The following is a 22,695-nucleotide window of genomic DNA, read 5'->3' on the forward strand; positions in this document are numbered from 1 at the left end:
ATGTTGTCATTAGTACTTGTTCCTTTTTTATGGCTGAGTAATACTCCATTGTGTGGATATATTACATTTTGCTTATCCACTCATCAGCTGCTGGCCAGTGGATTGTTTCCACCTTTTAGCTGTTATGAATAGTGCTGCTGTGAACACCTGTGTATGAGTTTACACTTGAACACCTATTTTCACTATAAGAAATAATATTGTTTTATATCTTTGAAACAAATTCATTATTTCTATGCTGTCCAATATGGTAGCCATATGTAGATTTAAATCAATTAAAATTAAGTAAAAATAACATTTCAGTTTTTCAGTTGCACTGGCCAAATTTTAAGTGCTTAGTAGCCACATGTGGCTGAGGCTGCTGTATTACACAGCACAGATATGGGACATTACCACGATCACAGAGAACTCTGTTGGTAAACTCTTATGTAAAACGCACTGCTAGTGGAAATCCCGCCAGCCCTTCAGCAGTCACAGCAACTCCTGTAGTTCCCACCGCCTTGAGCTTCCCTGATTTCTCCCTTTTCTTCGTTTTTTCTTTGAGTGCAGGGCCATTTCTCTGCCACTGTCCTTTCCAGAGCAGGAAGGAGTATTTTCTTCCTCTTTTCATTCCAAGACAGTTGAAGCTCTTGCTTTGCCTCCTAATTCCCATACTCTGATGGACTACGTTCTCATCCAGCATTGTACATCACGCTCAGCATCTGCCCCTTTAACAGTGACCCCCTTGGTCCCTGATAGGGCTTTGGTGTTACTCAGGTAACCCAGAGTGGGCCCAGCCTGCAAATGCTAATGCTGTTGCATCAGCATAGCTTTCTCTAAGTTCCTGCTTTTGCCCATTCCTGCATTTGCCCACTTCAACCCAAACTTTCCAAATGGGTGTTCCATATGCATACAGGGTGTCAGCTGCAGTTACCTTGCAGGGTTCCCATCTCCCTCTGTTTCTCCAGCAGTCCTTGTGGATATCTTTTGCCTGTGCAGGTCCTTGAAGGAGCCTTCAGCCAACTGTGCCCTTTAGAGGAATGCCACAATCCACTGAGGGCAGGGAAGGCTGGGGGTAGGTTTCTGGGTCTTTGTTCTGGGCATGACATGCAAAACTGTAATGGTGGAGTCTGGTATACATTGTGGATCACCACACTCCTGGAACAACCAACCTTATACCAGAGAAGGCTGTGTCTGCAGGCTGGATTAGGCTGGCCGAGAAGTTGGGAATAGTGAGGAGGTGGCTGGTCCGTCTGCCCTTTGGTCAATCCTACCTGGGCAGAAGCTTTAAACCTGATAAGCTCCCTTTATAGCATCACTGGGGCATAACCTAGGAAGTCATCTAGTCCAGGGCCCCTACTTTATAGATGAAGAGATTGAGGCCAAGAAAGCAGATTGATGGCAAGAAAGAATGTGAACTCAAAAAAGCATGTGTGGCCACACTGCTGCCTGATTCCCTAAATACGTCACACTCTGTAAGCACTGCTGTCACAGGCTGCTACCAAATGCCACCACGAGCTGAGAGGCTGAGGTCCAGAAGCCCAACAGGCCAAATCAGCTCCCAGGAAGGAGACACACATCACCAGGGTGGCCAGTGGAGAACAGAAAGTCATCACAAAAAAGATAGGACTCAGAAACACAGCCCAATATAGAAACAACAGGATTTCATGAGCAAGATTCATCTATACCTTGGCTAACAGGAAAAAGTGCTAAGGACATGTGTTGGCCATGCAGGAGGGTCTGAGTGGTTGGGTATTGCCAAGGAGCAGGTGACAGGCCCAGGTGGGGAGTTTCCTGGTAGCAGCAGGTAAAATGCACGTAACTGTGGTGAAAGGACTCCTCACATCACACTAACAGAACAATCAGAAAGATGAGAGCGAGAAAAGCAAGGTGGCATGGGGGTGTGCACCAGGAGGCCAGCTTCAATAATGCCTTCCTGCCTCACTTCAGGTAGCTATCCCTACCTCCCAAAATGTAGATGCCCACGGACCCAGGATCTCAGCCCTCCTTAGTGGAAGCTATGGTGAAAGGGTTGACAATAGCTGGCAGCAGAACCAGCAAGACAACTGGGAGACACAAGATGTGTGTGTCCAGGTTATGACCACTATTCGATAGGACCCCGGGAGGTAGCCAGCCAGGCAGCGGTGATACAGATAAAGACAGCCAAGGAGACAGGAGCCCGGGTCAGCAGCCTCCTCACCATCACTGCCAGGATCATCCTGCAGAGGCCTTCAAGCCCTACATCACAAGAAGACAAAGAGAAAAATGCCCCAGCAGCTGAGAACAAGTCCTCTGCCAAGACTGACTAGGGCAGGGCTGAGGAATTGTTGGCTTTTTCTACCATTAGCCCCTGTGGACAGCCAGCAAGGACTAACAAATACGAGATTCCAGCAATAAGATGTGAAGAAAAGAGGTTGGAGCTGAAGTCATCAAATACAAAACTGTTGACACGTCACTAGAACGAAAGCATTGTCTGTGTAACACAGGGCTTTCATTTTGTGTTTATACATAGACTTTTCTTTTTAGTGACAGCAAACATCATGTTTTTAAAGCCTTCAATCATTTCACATCTTGTGGAGTTGACATTTGAAAGAGGTTTAACTAAGGAAAGCTGGACAGGCAGGTATGCTTGCTTTTGGAGCTGTGGTCTGCCACGTAAGAAATCTAAGGACCCAAGACTGCCATGCTGTGAGGAAGCCCAGGCCACACGTGGAGGCCATGGGTAGGCACTCTGGTGACAGCCCAAGCTGAGCTCACCATAGACAGCCAGCATCAACTGCCAGCCTTTTGAATGGGTCCGCTGGGCCATCCCACACAGTTTAGCCTTCAGATGACTGCAACCTGGGCAGAGCTCTGACTTTTGCAACCTGACTTCAGACCACCAAAGCAGAGCTGCCTGGTTGAATCCTTCCTGAAATCCTAACCCACAAAACAGTGAACAAACAAAAACCCACCAAAACGCCACCTTTAAATATAGAGAAGTTTTTTTCAAGTTCACAAACTGCATGGACTTGTTAATAAGAGACTTAAAGTTTGAAAGAGTGAAAAACACACTGAGGCTACTGAAGGGGGAGTGGCTTGCTCTGGAATATGCTGATCTGGAAGCCAGGCTCCCTGTCCATGGGGCTGTGGAGTCCTGCCTGTTTCACCCTCTGTCACATATGCTGACCAGCACCTCAGACAGATGCGCTCACTGCTGGCCACAGTACTACTTCTGGCCTGTGTCATTTATTTTACAGAAGACTTTTTTACTCCAGTGGTTTCCATTCAAGAAGGGAGCCGCTGGAAAATTTCCTGGCTGAAAAAAGTAAAGATTGAGGGGCCTGTCTGTGAGCTGGCCCCTCGCATTAAGCCAGCTGTCCCAATCCTTGGTCCTGTCTGGTGTCTGCAGCTGCTCAATTCTGGAAGGGCAGAGAGGCAATGCAATGGTTGGGACAGAGGGGCCTGAGGAGAGGGGGCCTGGCCAGGGCCCTAGGCCAACCTTTTATTGGGAAGCAACACGGAGGGGCAATCTGAGTTAGCATTGCTGAGTCAAGCGAGCATAGGTGGAACCCAACCAAGAAAGCAACTAACTGGCTTCCTGCTGTAGGGCAGCCTCAGGCATCCATCAGGGGGTTCCAAATGGGCTTTTAAGCATCTGGGGGTAGCGCTGTCTTCTGGCAAAGCAGATGCACTTGAAGAGAGATTGACAGGCCAGAGAGGCTCCCGTCAAGCTCCTGGCCCCACGCCTGGCCCTCCCCAAGAGGACAGCCAAGAAAAGCAGACTTGTGTTCTGTGGGAGGGAGGGACTGGGCAAGTCTAGCTGAGGAGGGAAAAGGCAGCAGCTTTGTGGGGGCTTTCTGCCTGACAAGAATCTCTCCTGGAATACTCCAGGCCAGAGGTTTAGGCAGCAGGAGAAACCCAGTCTGCTGGTGTTCTGGGGCCAGCCCTAGCTGGACCATGTGAATCAATCCTTTTTCTGGACCTTATCTTTTTTATTTCTATAATGAAGACTGAGGCAGGGTAGATGACATGCATATGGTTTTAAGCTTCTTCTTTTCGGCCCGGGAATTTTTTATTCAAATGACATCCTACAAAGGAAAAAAAAACACACACACAAAAAATGAAGCAAAGCTCCTGCAGTTGTAGGTGGCAACTAGAGTGTGCCCAGAGCTCCACCGCCAGGCCCCAGCCCACCCTGGCTTCTGGTGCCTGGGATTTCCCAGCTCTAAATGTCTATGGTTTAAAATAATACTTGCTCTCCTACCAGTTTCCTGGGGGGAAATTTGTAGTTGAGCAAACCTGAAGTTCGAAGTTCAAATCCAGTTTTCCCCCTAGTTTCTTCATCTACAAAGTGGATCTAATATCATCTATATCCTACGATTCTTAGGAAGTAAAGGTGCTCCTGCTCCTGGCATAGAATCTGGCATTGTGGTGCCCCTCAGGTTTGTCCTTCCTTCCCTTTGTACACACTGCTTTCATTTTCTATCTCATCACCTACCAGCCCATCAGATCCTCTCTGTGCTCTGTCCAGAACAGATTATGGTCCAGGCACTGTGCTGGGTACCGGGTAGTTGGGGTTTAAAGATAAATAAGACAAGGTCAGTGACTTCATGGAACTCACATACAAGAAACTGATCATTCCCACACAAATAGTTTAGGTAAATGGATGTATTTAAACCCAGAGACAGAACTTTATCTTGATTAACATTCACTTAAAAGCTTTGAGCTAAATCTTCTGGATTGTTTTACATCTCATTTCTGTTTCCAAACATAAAAAGTTATCTTGACTTTCTTTCCTTTACCTGCAAGTGTAATCAACAAGATTTCTGTGTCTTTCCCCTATGATGACCAAGATAATGAGAACTGGGCCAAGAGCAGAGCTCAAGGTCTTGCCACCAAATTGGTTTTGATATGTTCATCACAACCTTGCAGTGATTCAGCCAGTTTAAAAGTTATTTCTCCCACTTGTGCATACTCTTACACCTTTCTATTTTAGCATTTTTATTATAAATTTATTTGTATATACACTCAAAAATTTACATGCATATCAGTATTGTATACACATTTTTAGAGCAGTCCCCATTTTGCTTGGCTTTTCTCTCTCCTCTTCAACCCTCTACTTACAACAGCCCCTATCCTCAGCCCCAGCCTTTCTCTGAGTAACCTAGTTTGGTAAATTGGTATGTATTATGTGTCCTTCTACCTTTTTATGCTCATATATAGATATAAATAGAGACACATACCTCACACACATATAGAGTATTGGATTTTGCCAGTATTTTCTATTATTTGGATCATATCTTATATACTTGTCTTTATCATCCCTTACCCAAAACCAACTTGTGAAAATGACTCCTGGACTACTACTCTAGTTCTAATGCACCCTGTTAAATGGTTGCATAACAGGCTATCAAAGAGCATTGATGCAAAAATCCTCAATAAATTATTAGCAAACCAAATTCAACAATCCATCAAAAAGATTACACATCATGACCACATTGGATTTATTGCTAGCATGCAAGGCTGATTTATCATATGCAAATCAATCAATGTGACATATCACTTTAACAGAATGAAAGACAAGAACCACGTAATCATCTCAATTGACACAGACAAAGCATTTGACAATGTTCAACATCCTTTCTTGACAACAACTCTTGACTGTTTATATGTAGAAGGAAAGTTTCTTGACATACTAAAAGCCATTTGTGGAAAAACTCACAGTTAACATCATAATCAACAGTGAAAACTGAAAACTTTTCCATGAAGATCTGGTACAGGACAGGGATGCTTAGACTCTTGCCACTTCTGTTCAACGTAGTGCTGAAAGTACTAGCAAGAGCAATCAGACAAGAAAAAGAAATAAAAAGCATCCAAATTAAAAGAAAAAAGTAGTGTGTTTCTTTTTTCAGGATCATAGCAGATGGGAGGCAGGACTAGATTATAGCTCTGGACAGAGCAGCATGTAGAGGCTTGCATTGTAAATTTTAGCTCCAGATCAACTGCAAGAACAAACGAGCAATCCTGAGAAAACCCACAGTCTCTGGGAAGGAAGCAGAATGCTCCTGGAGGACCTAAGACACGCCAAATACTGTGAGTTCCCCAACTGTGGAAGTGGGAAATGGAGATTCTTCTCTCTCAAACATACACCCCTACTAGAGAAGCTCAAGGTCTGTTGCAGGAGAAGTTTCCAACTTTACCTGGAGCCAAGTTAGAGAGCCAAGTAAAGTGAAATACAGGGGTAGAGGAAGCAGCAGAAAGGCCCAGGGAGCTGGCTGGGTCCCTAAGCAGCCTGTTCCTACCTGACACCACAGGGATCCATCAGGAGGGTGGTCAAAGGAGCAGGGGATAAAACTCCACAGGGAAAAGGAATTCTCTAGATGAACTTTGTAACAATTTGAACAGTCTCCTGACCAGAACTTGGGGGAGGGCGTGAATTCAGCTTGCATACTTCGCTGGTAGGGGAAAAACTAAAGCCCTTTTCTTTCTCAGCTGGGAGGTGGAAAGCCTTAAGCAAGTTTTCAAGCTTATCTCATCCTTTGCCTGGAAACAGACTCGAGGCTGTTGTGGGGACATTAAGGGAGTGAGACTGGCCTTTTGGCTTGTGTGGAAGCTGAGTGAGGCCTGTGACTGCCAGCTTTCCCCCACTTCCCTGACAACCTGCATGACTCAGCAGAGACAGCCATTAATCCTCCTACGCACACACACAACTCCAGTAACCTGGGAATCCCACCCCCATTTCCCACAGCAGCTGTAGCAAGACCAGCCCAAGGAAAGTCTGAGCTCAGACACACCACCACCTGATGGCCTTTCCCTTCCCACCTTGGTAGTGGAAGACAAAGGACATATGATCCTGGGAGTTCTAGGGCCATGCCCACCACCAGTCCCTCTCCACACTACTATAGCTGATACTTTATGAAAAGCATCACATTCTGGCAGGAGACCAACTAGCACAAAAATAACCATTAAACCACTGAAGCTAAGGACCCTCACAGAGTCCATTGCACCCTCTAACAACTCCCCAGAACAGGTGCTGGCATCTACAGCTGAGAGACACGTAGATGGTTCACATCACACGACTTTGTGCAGACAGATCCCAGTACCAGCCCAGAGCTGGATAGACTTGCTGGGTGGTTAGACCCAGAAGAAAGATAACTGACAACAATCGCTGTAGTTCAGCTCGCAGGAGGCCACATCCACAGGAAAAAAGAAAGAGTACTACATGAAAGAAACACCCTGTAGGACAGACAAAAAAAAATCTGAACAACAGCCTTCAGCCATAGACCTTCCCTCTGACAGGGCCTACCCAAATGAGAAGGAACCAGAAAACCAACCCTGGTAATATGAAAAAAGAAGACTCACCAACAGCCCCCCAAAATCACACTATGTCACCAGCTATGGATCCAAACCAAGAAGAAATCCCTGATTTACCTGAAAAAGAATTCAGGAAGTTAGTTATTAAGCTGATCAGGGAGTGCCCAGAGAAAGGTGAAGCCCAATACAAGGAAATCCAAAAAATGATACAAGAAGTGAAAGGAGAAATATTCAAGGAAATAGATAGCTTAAAGAAAAAACAATAAAAAAATTATGGAAGCTTTGGACGCACTTTAAGAAATGTAAAATACTCTGGAAAGCTTCAGCAGTAGAATTGAACAAGTAGAAAAAAGAAATTCAGAGCTTGAAGATGAGGTCTTTGAATTAACCTACTACAACAAAGACAAAAAAGAATAAGAAAATATGACCAAAGCTCTAAGTAGTCTGGGATTATGTTAAACAACCAAACCTAAGAATAATCGGTGTTCCTGAGGAAGAATACAATTCTAAAAGCTTGTAAAATGTATTTGGGGAAATAATCAAGGAAAACTTTCCTGGCCTTGCTAGAGACCTGACATGCAGATACAAAAAGCACCAAGAACATCTGGGAAATTCATTGCAAAAAGACCTTTGCCTAGACACATTGTCATCAGGTTATCCAAAGTTAAGATGAAGGAAAGAATCATAAGAGCTGTGAGACAGAAGCACCAGGTAACCTATAAAGGAAAACCTATCATATTAATAGCAGATATCTCAGCAGAAACTCTATAAGCTAGAAAGGATTGAGGCCCTACGTTTAGCCTCCTCAAACAAAACAATTATCAGCCATAAAATTCATATTGAGTGAAACTAAGCATCATATTCAAAAGAAAGATACAGTCATTTTCAGACAAACAAATGCTGAGAGAATTCGCCACTACCAAACCACCACTACAAAAACTACCAAAATGAGCTCCAAATCTTCAAACAAATCGCAAAAATACATCAAAACAGAACCTCTCTAAAGCATAAATCATACAGAACCTATAAAACAAAAATACAAATTAAAAAGAAAAAACAAAAAAACTAAAAAAACCAAGGTACACAGGCAACAAAGGGCATGATGAATGCAAGGGTACTTCACATTTTAATACTAATATTAAAAGTAAAAAGCTAAATGCTCTACTTAAAAGATACAAAACCACAGAATGGATAGGATAATAACTCACCAACCAACTATCTGCTGCCTTCAGGTGACTCACTTAACACATAAGAACTCTCATAAACTTAAAAGTGAAAGAGTGGAAAAAGGCATTTCATGCAAATGAACACCAAAAGTGAGCAGGGGTAGCTATTCTTATATCAGACAAAACAATCTTTAAAGCAAGAGCAGTTAAGAAAGAAAAGAGGGACATTACGTAATGGTAAAAGGTTTTGTCCAACAACAACAAAAATCACAATCTTCAACATATATATGCATCTAACACTGGTGCTCTCACATTTATAAAACAATTAATAATAGACCTAAGAAATGAGATAGACAGCAACACAATAATAGTGAGGGACTTCAATACTCCACCAACAGCACTAGACAGGTCATCAAGACAGAAAGTCAACAAAGAAACAATGGACATAAACTATACCTTGGAACGAATAGACTTAACAGATATATACAGAACTTTTCATCCGACAACCGCAGAATACACATTCTATTCAACAGTGCATGGAACTTTTCCCAAGATAGACCATATGATAGGCCATAAAGCAAGCCTCAATAAATGTAAAAAATTGAAATTATATCAAGCATTCTCTCAGACCACAGCGGAATAAAACTGGAAATCAACTCCAAAAGGAACCTTCGAAACCATGCAAATACATGGAAATTAAATAGCCTGCTCCTGAATGGAGCATTGGGTCAAAAATAAAATTAAGATGGAAATTTAAAAATTCTTTGAAGTGAATGACAATAATGACACAACCTATCCAAATGTCTGGATACAGATAAGGTGGTGCCAAGAGGCAAGTTCGTAGCCCTACATGCTTACATCAAAAAGTCTGAAAGAACACAGACAATCTAAGTACCATCTCAAGGACCTAGACGAATAAGAACAAAACAAACAACCCAGCAGAAGAAAGAAAATAATCAAAATCAGAGCAGAACGAAATAAAATTGAAACAAAAAAAATACAAAAGATGAATGAAACAAAAAGCTAGTTCTTTGGAAAAATTGGTAGATCATTAGCAAGATTAACCAAGAAAAGAAGAGAGAAAATCCAAATAACCTCACTAACAAATGAAACAGAGGATATTACAGCTGACACTACTGAAATACAAAAGATCACTCAAGGCTACTATCAACACCTTTGTGCACATAAACTAGAAAACCTAGAAGACATGGATAAATTCCTGGAAAAATACAACCCTCCTAGCTTAAATCAGGAAGAATTAGATGCCCTGAATAGACCAACAACATGCATCGAGATTGAAATGGTAATTTAAAAAATTATCAATAAAAAAAGTCCAGGGCCAGACAGATTCACAGCTGAATTCTACCAGACATGCAAAGAATTGGTACCAATACTTTTGACACTATTCCACAAGATAGAGAAAGAAGGAACCCTCCCTAATTCATTCTTTGAAGCCAGCATTGCCCTAATACCAAACCAGGAAAGGACGCAACCAAAAAAGAAAACTACAGACCGATATTCTTGAAGAACATAGATGCTAAAATCCTTAGCAAAACGCTAGCTAACCAAATCCAACAACACATCATAAAGTAATTCATCATGGATCAAGTGGGTTTCATACCAGTGATGCAGGGATGGTTTAACATTCCCAAGTCAACAAATGTGATACAACATAAACAGAATTAAAAACAAAAATCACATCATCATCTCAATAGATGCAGAAAAAACATTTGACAAAATCCAGCATTGTTTTATGACTAAAACCCTCAGCAAAATCCCCATATAAGAGACGTATCTTAATGTAATAAAACCCATCTATGACAGACCCACAGTCACCATAATACCAAATGGGGAAAAGTTGAAAGCATTCCCTCTGAGCATGGGAACAAGACAAGGATGACCACTGTCACTACTTCTTTTCAACATAGCACTGGAACCAGAGCAATCAGACAAGAGAAAGAAATAAAGGACATCCAAACTGGTAGTGAGGAAGTCAAACTGTCCTGGTTTGCTAATGATATGATCATCTACCTTGAAAACCCTAAGGACTCCTCCAGAAATCTCCTAGAACTGTTAGAAGAACTCAGCAAAATTTCCAGATACATAGTTAATGTACACAAATTAGTAGATCCTGTATACACTAACAGTGACCAGGCATAGAATCAAATCAAGAACTCAACCACTTTTACAATAACTCTCAATACCCCCCACACATAAAAAATTTAGGAATATACCTAACAAAGAAGTTGAAAGACCTCTTCAAGGAAAACTACGAAACACTGCTGAAAGAAGTGATAGATGACACAAACAAATGGAAACACATCCTATGCTCATGGATGGGTAGAATCAATATTGTGAAAATAACCATACTGCCAAAAGCAATTTACAAAGTCAGTTCAATCCCCATCAAAATACCACCATCATTCTTCACAGAGTTAACAAAAAAATTCTAAAATTTATGTGGAACAAAAAAGAGCCCACTTAGCCAAAGCAAGACTAAGCAAAAAGAACAAATCTGGAGGCAACACACTACCTGATTTCAAACTGAACTATAATATTTCTAAATAATATTTCTATAATCAATTATAAGTTAAAATTAATAAATATAAAATATTTTCAAAAGTAGGCTATTATGAATAAACTATATATTATAATATAATAAAATAGTCTATAATATGAATTAATGTTCCATAATTTATGCAACTACTTTGGATTGATAGGCATTTACATTTTTCTGCTACCGTAAATATTCTTGAATATATATTCTTTTGTTCCCCCCAATTTTAGGTTTTTATTCAACTCTTTTTCTATCTCTTAGAACCTAATTTCTAGGCTTGGGTTCAGAAAACAGTGATCCATTGAGTTTTCTTTTCTTTTTGTTTTTAATTATACTTTAAGTTTTGGGGTACATGTGCAGAATGTGCAGGTTTGTTACATAGGTACACATGTATGGTGGTTTCCTTCACCCATCAACTCATCTACCTTAGGTATTTCTCCTAATGCTATCCCTCCCTCTCCCCTCCACCCCCGACAGTCCCCGGGTGTGTGATGTTCCCTTCCCTGTGTCCATGTGTTCTCATTGTTCAACTCCCACTTATTAGTGAGAACATGCAGTGTTTGGTTTTCTGTTCTTGTGTTAGTTTGCTGAGAATGATGGTTTCCAGCTTCATTCATATCCCTGCAAAGGACATGAACTCATCCTGTCTTATGGCTCTATAGTATTCCATGGTGTATATGTGACACATTTTCTTAATCCAGTCTATCATTGATGGACATTTGGCTTGGTTCCAAGTCTTTGCGATTGTGAACAGTTGCCACAATAAGCATACGTCCACATTTGTCTTTGTAGTAGTTATTTATAATCCTTTGGGTATATACCCAGTAATGGGATTGATGGATCAATGGTATTTCTAATTCTAGATCCTTGAGGAATTGCCACACTGTCTTCCACAAGGGCTGAATTTACACTCCCACCAATAGTGTAAAAGCATTCCTATTTCTCCACATTTTCTCCAGCCTCTGTTGTTTCCTGACTTTTTAATGATTGCCACTCTAACTGACATGAGATGGTATTGCATTGCGGTTTTGATTTGCATTTCTCTAATGACCAGTGACGATGAGCATTTCTTCATATGTCTGTTGGCTGCATAAATGTGTTCTTTTGGGAAGTGTCTGTTCATATCCTTCACCCACTTTTTGATGGGGTTGTTTTTTTCTTATAAATTTGTTTTTCTTTTAAGGTTCTTTGTAGATTCTGGATATTGGCCCTTTGACAGACAGAGAGATTGCAAAATGTTTCTCCCATTCTGTAGGTTGCCTGTTCACTCTGATGTTAGTTTCTTTAGCTGTACACAAGCTCTTTAGTTTAATTAGATCCCATTTGTCAATTTTGGCTTTTGTTGCCACTGCTTTTGGTGTTTTAGTTATAAAGTCAATTCAGTATGATATTGGCTGTGGGTTTGTCATAAATAGCTCTTATTATTTTGAGATACATTCCATCAATACCTAGTTTATTGAGAGTTTTTAGCATAAAGGCTGTTGAATTTTGTCAAAGGCCTTCTCTGCATCTACTGAGATAATCGTGTGTTTTTTTTTTTTGTCGTTGGTTCTGTTTATGTGATAGATTACGTTTATTGATTTGCATAAGTTGAACCAGCCTTGCATCCCAGGGTGAAGCCAACTTGATTATGGTGAACAAGCTTTTTGATGAGCTGCTGGATTCAGTTTGTCAGTATTTTATTGAGGATTTTTCACATCGATGTTCATCAGGGATATTGGTCTAAGATTTGTTGTTGTTGTTGTTGTTGTTGTATCTCTGCCAGATTTTAGTATCAGGATGAAGCTGACCTTCTAAAATGAGTTAGGGAGGATTCCCTCTTTTTCTACTGTTTGGAATAGTTTTAGAAGGATTGTTACCAGCTTCTCTTTGTACCTCTGGTAGAATTCAGCTGTGAATCTTTCTGGTCCTGGACTTTTTTTGGTTGGTAGGCTATAAATTGCTGACCCAATTTCAGAACTTGTTTTTGGACTATTTAGGGATTTGACTTGTTCCTGGTTTAGTCTTGGGAGGGTGTATGTGTCTAGAAATTTATCAATTTCTTCTAGATTTTCTAGTTTACTTGCACAGAGGTGTTTATAATATTCTCTGATGGTAGTTTGTACTTCTGTGGGATTAGTGGTGATATCCCCTTTATCATTTTTTTAATTTCATCTATTTGATTCTTCTCTCTTTTCTTCTTAATTAGTCTGGCTAGCAGTCTATCTATTTTGTTGATCTTTAAAAAAAAAACCAGCTCCTGGATTCATTAATTTTTTGAAAGGTTTTTTGTGTCTCTGTCTCCTTCAGTTCTGCTCTGGTCTTAGTTATTTCTTGTCTTTTGCTAGCTTTTGAATTTGTTTGCTCTTGCTTCTCCAGTTCTTTTAATTGTGCTGTTAGGGTGTCTATTTTAGATCTTTCCTTGTGGACATTTAGTGGTATAAATTTCTCTCCACATACTGCTTTAAATGCGTCCCAGAGATTCTGGTATGTTGTGTCTTTGGTTTCAAAGAACATCTTTATTTCTGCCTACATTTTATTATTTACCCAGTAGTCATTCAGGGGCAGGTTGTTCAGTTTTCATGTAGTTGTGCAGTTTTGAATGAGTTTCATAATCTTGCGTTCTAATTTGATTTGCACTGTGGTCTGAGAGATTGTTTGCTATGATTTCAGTTCTTTTGCATTTGCTGAGGAGTGTTTTACTTCCAATCATTTGGTCAATTTTAGAATAAGTGTGATGTAGTGCTGAGAAGAATGTATATTTTGTTGATTTGGGATAGAGATTTCTGCAGATGTCTATTAGGTCTGCTTGGTCCAGAGCTGAGTTCAGGTCCTGGATATCTTTGTTAATTTTCTGTCTTGTTGATCTAACATTGACAGTGGGGTGTTCAAGTCTCCCAGTACTATTGTGTGGAAGTCTAAGTCTCTTTGTAGGTCTATAAGAACTTGCTTTATGAATCTGGGTGCTCCTGTATTGGGTGCATATATATTTGATAGTTAGTGCTTCTTGTTGCATTGATCCCTTTACCTTTATGTAATGCCCTTCTTTGTCTCTTTTGATCTTTGTTGGTTTAAAGTCTGTTTCATCAGAGACTAGGATTGCAATCCCTGCTTTTTCTTTTTTCTTGTTTTTGCTTTCCGTTTGCTTAGTGAATCTTCCTCCATCCCTTTATTTTGAGCCTATATGTGTCTCTGCACATGAGATGGGTCTCCTGAATATAGCACACTGATGGGTCTTGGCTCTTTATCCAAATTGCCAGTCTATGTCTTTGAATTGGGGCATTTAGCCCATTTACATTTAAAGTTAATATGTTATGTGTGAGTTTGATTTTGCCATTATGATGCTAGCTGGTTATTTTGCCCGTTAGTTGATGCAGTTTCTCCATGGGATCAATGGTCTTTACAATTTGGCATCTTTTGTAGTTGCTGGTACTGGTTCTTCCTTTCCATGTTTAATGCTTTTTTGAGGAGCTCTTATAAGGCAGGTGTGGTGGTGACAAAATCTCTCAGCATTTGCTTGTCTGTAAAGGACTTTATTTCTCCTTTGCTTATGAAGCTTAGTTTGGCTGAATATGAAATTCTGGGTTGAATATTCTTTTCTTTAAGAATGTTGGTTATTGGCCCCCATTCTTTTCTGGCTTCTGGGTTTCTGCTGAGAGATCTGCTGTTAGTCTGATGGGCTTCCCTTTGTGGGTAACCTGATCTTTCTCTCTGGTTGCTCTGAACATTTTTTCCTTCATTTCAATCTTGGTGAATCTGATGATTATGTGTCTTGGCTTTGCTCTTCTCTAGGAGTATCTTTGTAGTGTTCTCTGTATTTCCTGAATTTGAATATTGGCCTGTCTTGCTAGGTTAGGGAAGTTCTCTTGGATAGTATCCTGAAGAGTGTTTTCCAACTTGGTACTATTCTTCCTGTCACTTTCAGGTACACAAATCAAACGTAGATTTGGTTTCTTCACATAGTCCCATATTTCTTGGAGGCTTTGTTTCTTTTCACTCTTTTTTCTCTAATCTTGTCTTCTTGCTTTATTTCATTAAGTTGATCTTCAATCTCTGATATTCTTCCTTCTGTTTGATTGTTTTGGCTATTGACACTTGTGTATGCTACACGAAGTTCTTGTGCTGTGTTTTTCAGCTCCATCACATCATTTATGTTCTTCTCTAAGCTGGATATTCAGTTAGCAATTCATCTAACCTTTTTTCCAGGTTCTTAGCTTCCTTTCATTGGATTAGAGCATGCTTCTTTAATTTGGAGGAGTTTGTTATTACCCACCTTCTGAAGCTTACTTGTGTCAATTTGTCAAACTCATTCTTCATCCAGTTTTGTTCCCTTGCTGGCGAGGAGTTGTGATCCTTTGGAGGAGAAGAGTATTCTGGTTTTTGGAATTTTCAGCCTTTTTTTGCTGGTTTCTTCTCATCTTCATGGATTTATCTACTTTGGTCTTTGACGCTGGTGATGTTGATACTATTTCTTTCTGTTTGTTCATTTTCCTTCTAATAGTCAGGCCCCTCTGCTGCAGGTCTGTTGGAGTTTGCTGGAGGTCCACTCCAGACCTTGTTTGCCTGGGTATCACCAGCGGAGGCTGCAGAACAACAAAGATTGCTGCTTGTTCCTACCTCTGGAAGATTCGTCTCCAAGGTGCACCTGCCAGATGCCAGCCAGAGCTCTCCTGTATGAGATGTCTGTTGGTCCCTACTGGGAGGTGTCTCCCAGTCTGGATACACTGGGGGTCAGGGACCCACTGCCTCAGAGGAGGCAGTCTGTTTCTTATTAGAGCATAAACACTGTGCTGGAAGAACTGCTGCTCTCTTCAGAGCTGTCAGGCAGGGGTGTTTAAGTCCGCTGAAGCTGTGCCCACAGCCATCCCTTCCCCTAGGTGCTCTGTCCCAGGGAGCTGTGGTGGGCTCCACCCAGTTTGAACTTCTTGGCAGCTTTGTTTATGCTGTGAGGGTGAAATCACCTACTCAAACCTCAGCAATTGTGAATGCCTCTCCCCCTACCAAGCTAGAGTATCCCAGGTTGACCTCAGATTGCTGTGCTAGCAGTGAGAATGCCAAGCCAGTGGAATTTAGATTTCTGGGCTCTATGGGGGTGGGATCTTCTGAGCAAGGCACTGGAGAGAATCTCTTTGTCTGGCAGTTGGGAAGACTGTGGGAAAAACACAGTATCTGGGCCTGAATGCACCATTTCTCCTGGTACCGTTTCTCACAGTTTCCCTTGGTGAGGAAGGGGAAATACCCCTACCCTTTGTGCTTCCCTGGTGGGGCAACACCCCATTCTGCTTCAGCTTGCCCTCCATGGGCTACACCCACTATCCAACTGGTCCCAATGAGATGAACCGCGTACCTCGGTTGGAAATGCAGGAATCACCCACCATCTGTGTCAATCTTGCTGGGAGCTGCAGACCGGAGCTGTTCCTATTTGGCCATCTTGTCTAGAAGAGCCACATGTATATTCCTATATATTGGTGCTTTTATTCTATGGTATAAATTCTGGAAACGAGATTGCTCTTAATTTTAATATCCCAGAATGGTCATAATAATTAAGATTTCTACATTCAAGTATGCAGTAAATAGTCTCAGTCTTTTCATTTTTGCATACTTAATAGGTATAAAGTAAATTCTCATTATCAGATTAATTTATACCTCCCTGACTCCTTCGGAATTTAGGTATATTTTATGTCTGTTGGTCATTTAATTCTGCTCTTCTATGAATTGCCGTTTCAATTTCTTTGCTTATTTTTCCACTAATTATCGAATTCTTATCAATTTGCACAAATGCTCTACACATGGATTTAACTGTCCATCTTCAGGGCTGTCAGGCAGGGGTGTTTAAGTCTGCTGAAGCTGTGCCTATAGCCATCCCTTTCCCCAGGTGCATAGCCAGTATTTCCCAAAAACTATTTTATATCTGTTGGCTTAATCTATGGTATCTCTTGTGTTAATAAATTTGTAATTGATCTGCTGTGCTGTGCTTTTAAAGCCTCTGGTTTTCCAGTCTCAGTTTGGAAGGTGTTTGTTCCTACGTTAAATGTGTAGATTCTTATATTTTTTTAAGTAATTTTTATTTTTTTTCACAGTTTAAATATTTAAGCCACCAGAATTTACTTTTGTAACTAGTGTAACAAAAATTTATTTTTCACAAATTGAAATACCAGCTTTACTTTGTTTTACTTATCATTTATTTTATAATTTATTTCTAAATTTTCTATTCTGTTTCACAGACATGTTCATTTGTATTTATTCAAATGACACATTAATATGTTTATAGAGACTTTATAGTGTATTGTAATATTTGGTAAGCCAAGTGGTCACTCACTCTTTTAAACAATATCTTGTCTAGTTTCAGAATTTTAAAAATATAAAGCATAATATCACTTTATCCAATTTAAATAATATTGGAATTCAAATTTCAATTGCATTAGGTGTATTGATACCAAATCTGGAAAAATCAAGTTGGCATGATACTAAGTTCCTTCTCTTGAAAATGAAAATCTGTTTCTATTTGTTCAGGTCTTATTTTATATTTTTAAATAACATGTTATGATTTGCTTCACATAGGTCTCATGCCTTTCTTGCTAACCTCATTTCTAAGTACTTTTTTGATTTGTGTGTAGAATGCTTTTTCCCATTTTCTTTTGTCATATTCATTTTTTTTTAAATAGAAGAAAGCTATTGATTTTTGTGTATTTTCCTTACATACTGCAACCTGTAAGGTTTTACCAAATTCTCTTATGCAGCCTAAGAATATTTTTTCTAGAATCTATTGAGTTTTTAGACATGTAATAGTCGTAGCAAAAAAAAAAAAGAAAGAAAGAATATTTTATCTTTTCTTTTCTAATGTGCATTCCATTTTTTCAGCTTACTGTGTTTAGCAGAACAAAATAATTGAATAACCATAATGAGAAGAAGCATTCCTGTCTGATTTCTAAGTTAAATATTTTTATGAATTTGGCATTTATGATAACATTTGCTTTTTTATTATATTGTTAGTTTAATTTACATTTCTCTGATTCTTTCAGAATTTAGGTATATTGTAGGTTTTTTAGGCACTTAATTCTACTCTCCTATGGATTATCTTCTCTACTTCTTTGCTTATTTTTTATAAGCTGTTTGTCCAACTTTTATCAATTTGCCTAATTAATATTTAATTCTTTATATTCCTCTTTTATATTATATTTATATTTAAGTAATCTTTTACTATTTTATTTAAGTTTTAATGAGGAATGGCTATAGACATAGCAAATGTTCTTTCAGCATTTATTGATGGGATTATATACTTCTTCAGAGTATTGATACTTTGGATTATGTTGATAGATTTCTAGATACTGAGTTTGTCTGCATTACTTCAATAAACTCTGTTTTATTATGAATTTTTTTAAACATTGTTCGTTCTACTCAGCAATAGTTTAGTTAGAATGTTTACATTTATAGACATATGTGAAATTAGCCTATTCCTTATTAAAATAATCTCCTTTTTGACTTTTGGCATTACAGTTATACTGACTTTATAAAGTAAGTCAAGCCACATTTCCATATTTTCATAAGACCTAAATTAGTTTACCTGACATTGGATTTATCTGATGTTTAAATATTAAATAAAACCTAACCCAGCCATGCGTGGTGACTCATGCCTGTTATGCTGGTACTATGAGAGGCCGAGGCAGGCAGCCTGAGCAACATGGTGAAACCTCATCTCTACTAAAAATACAAAAAAAAAAAAAAAAAAAAAAACCCTTGCACCAAGGAGGTGGAAGTTGCAGTGTGCCAACATCATTTTATTTCATTCCAGCCTGGGCGTAAGACGGTGTGATTTTAAAAAAAAAAAAAAAAAAAAAAAAGCCAAAAACAACACGAAACACACAAAACCAACTGTGATTCCAGTGGGCCCTAGTTATTTAAGGTAACTCTCTAATCATTTTCCTAACTTTTCCTTTTATATTTTAAAAATGGATACATAATAGATGTACTATATTTTGGCAATCTGATAATTTAACACATTAATATAATTTGTACAGATCATATTTGGAATATCCATCATCATAAACATTTGTCTTTTATTTATACTAGAAACATTCAAATTTTTTTGTCATTTCTTTTTTTTTAAATTTATTTTATTGCATTTTAGGTTTTGGGGTAGATGTGAAGGACATGCAAGATTGTTGCATAGGTACACATGTGGCAGTGTGATTTGCTGCCTTCCTCCCCTTCACCTATATCTGGCATTTCTCCCCATGCTATCTCTCTCCAGCTCCCCACCCCCCACCGTCCCTCCCCTATTTCCCCCCAACAGACCCCAGTGTGTAGTGCTCCCCTCCCTGTGTCCATATGTTCTCATTGTTCAACACCTGCCTATGAGTGAGAACATGTGGTGTTTGATCTTCTGCTCTTGTGTCAGTTTGCTGAGAATGATGGTTTCCAGGTTCATCCATGTCCCTACAAAGGTTTTTCTTCTAGTTATTTTGAAATATATAATAGATTAAACTATAGTCACACTACTGACCTATCAAACTCTATGTGTGTTAGTGTTCTTTAGAGTGACAGAACTAATAAGATAGATAGATATAAAGCAGGGTTTATTAAGTAGTATTGACTCACACAATCACAAGATCCCACAATAAGCTGTCTGCAAGCTGAGGAGCAAGGAAGCTACTCCAAGTCCCAAAGCTGAAGAACTGGGAGTCTGATATTTGATGGCAGGAAATATCCAGAACGTGAGAAAGATGAAGTGTGGAGATAAGCTGATCTAGCCTTTCTATGTTCTTCTGCCTGCTTGTATTCTGCCTGTACTGGCAGGTGTTTATATTATGCCCACTCAGATTGAGGGTGGGTCTGCCTTTCCCAGTCAATTGACACTAATGTTAATCTCCTTTGACAACACCCTCACAGACACACCCAAGAACAATGCTTTGCATCTTTTAATTCAATCAAGTTGACACTCAATATTAACCATTACATTATATTTTATTGATTCTATCAAATTTCCATCAAACTGTATGTTTGCACCCATTAATTAATCTCTCTTCACCCTCCCCTGCTCTTCTACCCTTGCTGCCTCTGGTAACCCCCAATCTACAGTCTATCTTCATGAGACATGGATTTTTAGCTTCTACAAATGAATGAGAACGTGATATTTGTCTTTCTGTGCTTGTGCTTGACTTATTTCACTTAACATAATGAACTCCAGCTCCATCCGTGTTGCTGCAAATAACAAGATTTTATTCTTTTCATGGTTGAATAATATTCCCTTGTGCATGTACACCACATTTTCTTTATGCATGCATCCCTTGATGGGCACTCAGGTTGATTCCATCTTTTGGCTATTGTGACTAGTGCTGCAATAAACATGGGAGTGTAGACACCTTCTTGATATATTTATTTCATTTCTTTTGGATATATACCTTCAGTGAAATTTCTAGATCATATGGTAGTTTCATTTTTGGGTTTTTGAGGAACCTCCAAAGTGTTTTCTATGGTGATTGTAGTAATTTATATTCCCATCAACAGTGCATGAATGTTCTCCTTTTTCCACATCTGCACCTACATCTGTTATTCCCTTTCTTTTTGATAAAATCCATTTAAGCTGGGGTGAGATGATATTTCATTGTGATTTCGATTTACATTTATCTTATGATTAATGATATTGAACATTTTTCCATATCCTTGTTGATTATTTGTATGCTTTCTTTTGAGAACTACCTATTCAGGTCTTTTTGTCCACCATTAAATCAAATTATTTGCTTGCTTTTGTGTATTCTGGTTGTCAATCTCTTGTCATAATCTGTCACAGGAGGAGAGAAAAAAATCTCTTGTCAGATGGCTAGTTTGCAAATATTTACTCTTATTTCTGTGAGTTGTGTCTTCAATAGGATGATTGTTTCCTTTGCTATGCAGAAGCTTTTTAACTTGATGTAATCCCATTTGTAGTCTGTTTTGTCTAAAAAGTATAGGTATTTCTCCTCTTTTTTTGGTTTTCAGCTGCCTGGAATATCTTTTTTTATCCCTTCATCTTCAGCCTATATATATCTTTGTAGGTGAAGTAAGTTTCTTGTAGGCAGCATAGAGTTAGGTCTCATTTCTTTACTCACTCAGCTACTCTATGCCTTTTAATGGAAAAACTGTATAAATTTTTTTGATTTTTTTAATGAGTAAGGACTTACTACTCTAATGTTGTTGCTTGGTTTCTGGTTGATTTGTAAGTCCTCTCTTCCTTTTTTTCTTTTTTACTGTCTTTATTGTGATTAAGTGATTTTCTCTGGTAGTATGTTTTAATTTATTGTTTTTTGCTTTTAGTGAATCTGTTACTGGTTTCTGTACCATTGTCACCATGAAGCTTACACAACACATCTTATAGCTATAACAGATTATTTTAAAGTGATGACAACTTATTTTAGATCACAATTAAAAGAATAGAAACAAAGAAACAATTTTAAAACTTGACACTTTAATTCCACCCCCCTACATTTCGACTTTGTGTTGTCTCTATTTGCATATTTTTTATGTTGCCTGTTTCTTAATAGGTTGCTATCTCTATTATTATTTTTGATAGCTTTGAGCAAACTCCTGGGCTCAAGTGATCCTCCTGCCTCAGCCTCCCGAGTAGCTGGGACTACAGATGTGTGCCACTGCAACCAGCTAATTATTTTTTTGTAGAGATGTGGTCTGACTGTGTTGCCCAGGCTGGTTTTGAACTTCTGGCTTCAAGGAATGCTCCCACCTCAGACTCCTAAAGTGCTGATTACAGGCTGATTAATGTCCAGCCTGCTTTTGGTTTTTAACCCTCTCTGACAAGTTTGATGAGATGATTCAGTTTGTTCACATATAGTTTAATAATGTACATGCCTGCCTTTTCTGTTTCCCATTATTTTATATTTGTACTTCATTTTAAATTGCTCCCCCCTCCTTATTTCATTGGTTTGATCAAATTTTTACTCATCTTGTTAATGTGTAGAGCCTAACAAAACTGTTAAATTTTATTAATGGTTTCTCTTTCCTTATACTCACACTTATTTTTCTATTGTTCTTCGAAATAAGATACGAATTATTTCACCAGGTAAGACATTTCCACTGCTTTCTCTTCTTGCTCCCTGCACGAGATAAGACCACTAGAACACCTTCCTCTGTTGTGCTCCCCTTCATTTCTCCTGAGACGAACATTTGGAATGTCTCTAACCTCCTGCTCCCACTGCCCCTGCTGACTTAGTGGTGCTGAAATAGTTACGTGCTATTAGTTTTAGGCTATTGTAAGAATTCCTCTTGAAATGTCTCCCTTCAATTTCCAGATTCTGTATTTAATATTAATAGTTCACATTTCCAGAGAATCCATTCTTCTCCATTCGGAATTTTTCTCCTGTTACTGAATTATTATCTTTTTGCTGTTTTTTTCCTCCTGGAACCCCAATACTTGAATGTTAGACTCATGCATTCTTTCCCCAACTCCTTTTTCTTTTCGTCATTTTCATCATCTTAGTTTTCCTCTGCATGTTGACGTATATTGCTTCCATTTGACTCTAATTCAGTCCTCAACAGTAGCCACATTTCCTTTCCTTCACTTGTTATGCTGTGTAGTTGGGATATCCACATTTCAGCTTTTGAAAGTCTTGGGTATGTCCTGCTCTTGATTACCAATAAGTGCTCTGTTTTTCTATTAAGTCTCAGAGATAAGGATTTGAAAGCAGACACAGCTGCAGATACAAGAGAAATTAAAATACTTACAAGAGA

This window comes from Sapajus apella, unplaced genomic scaffold, assembly GCF_009761245.1.
Source record: "Sapajus apella isolate SASKATOON/1434 unplaced genomic scaffold, GSC_monkey_1.0 scaffold72, whole genome shotgun sequence".
Taxonomy (NCBI): Eukaryota; Metazoa; Chordata; class Mammalia; order Primates; family Cebidae; genus Sapajus; species Sapajus apella.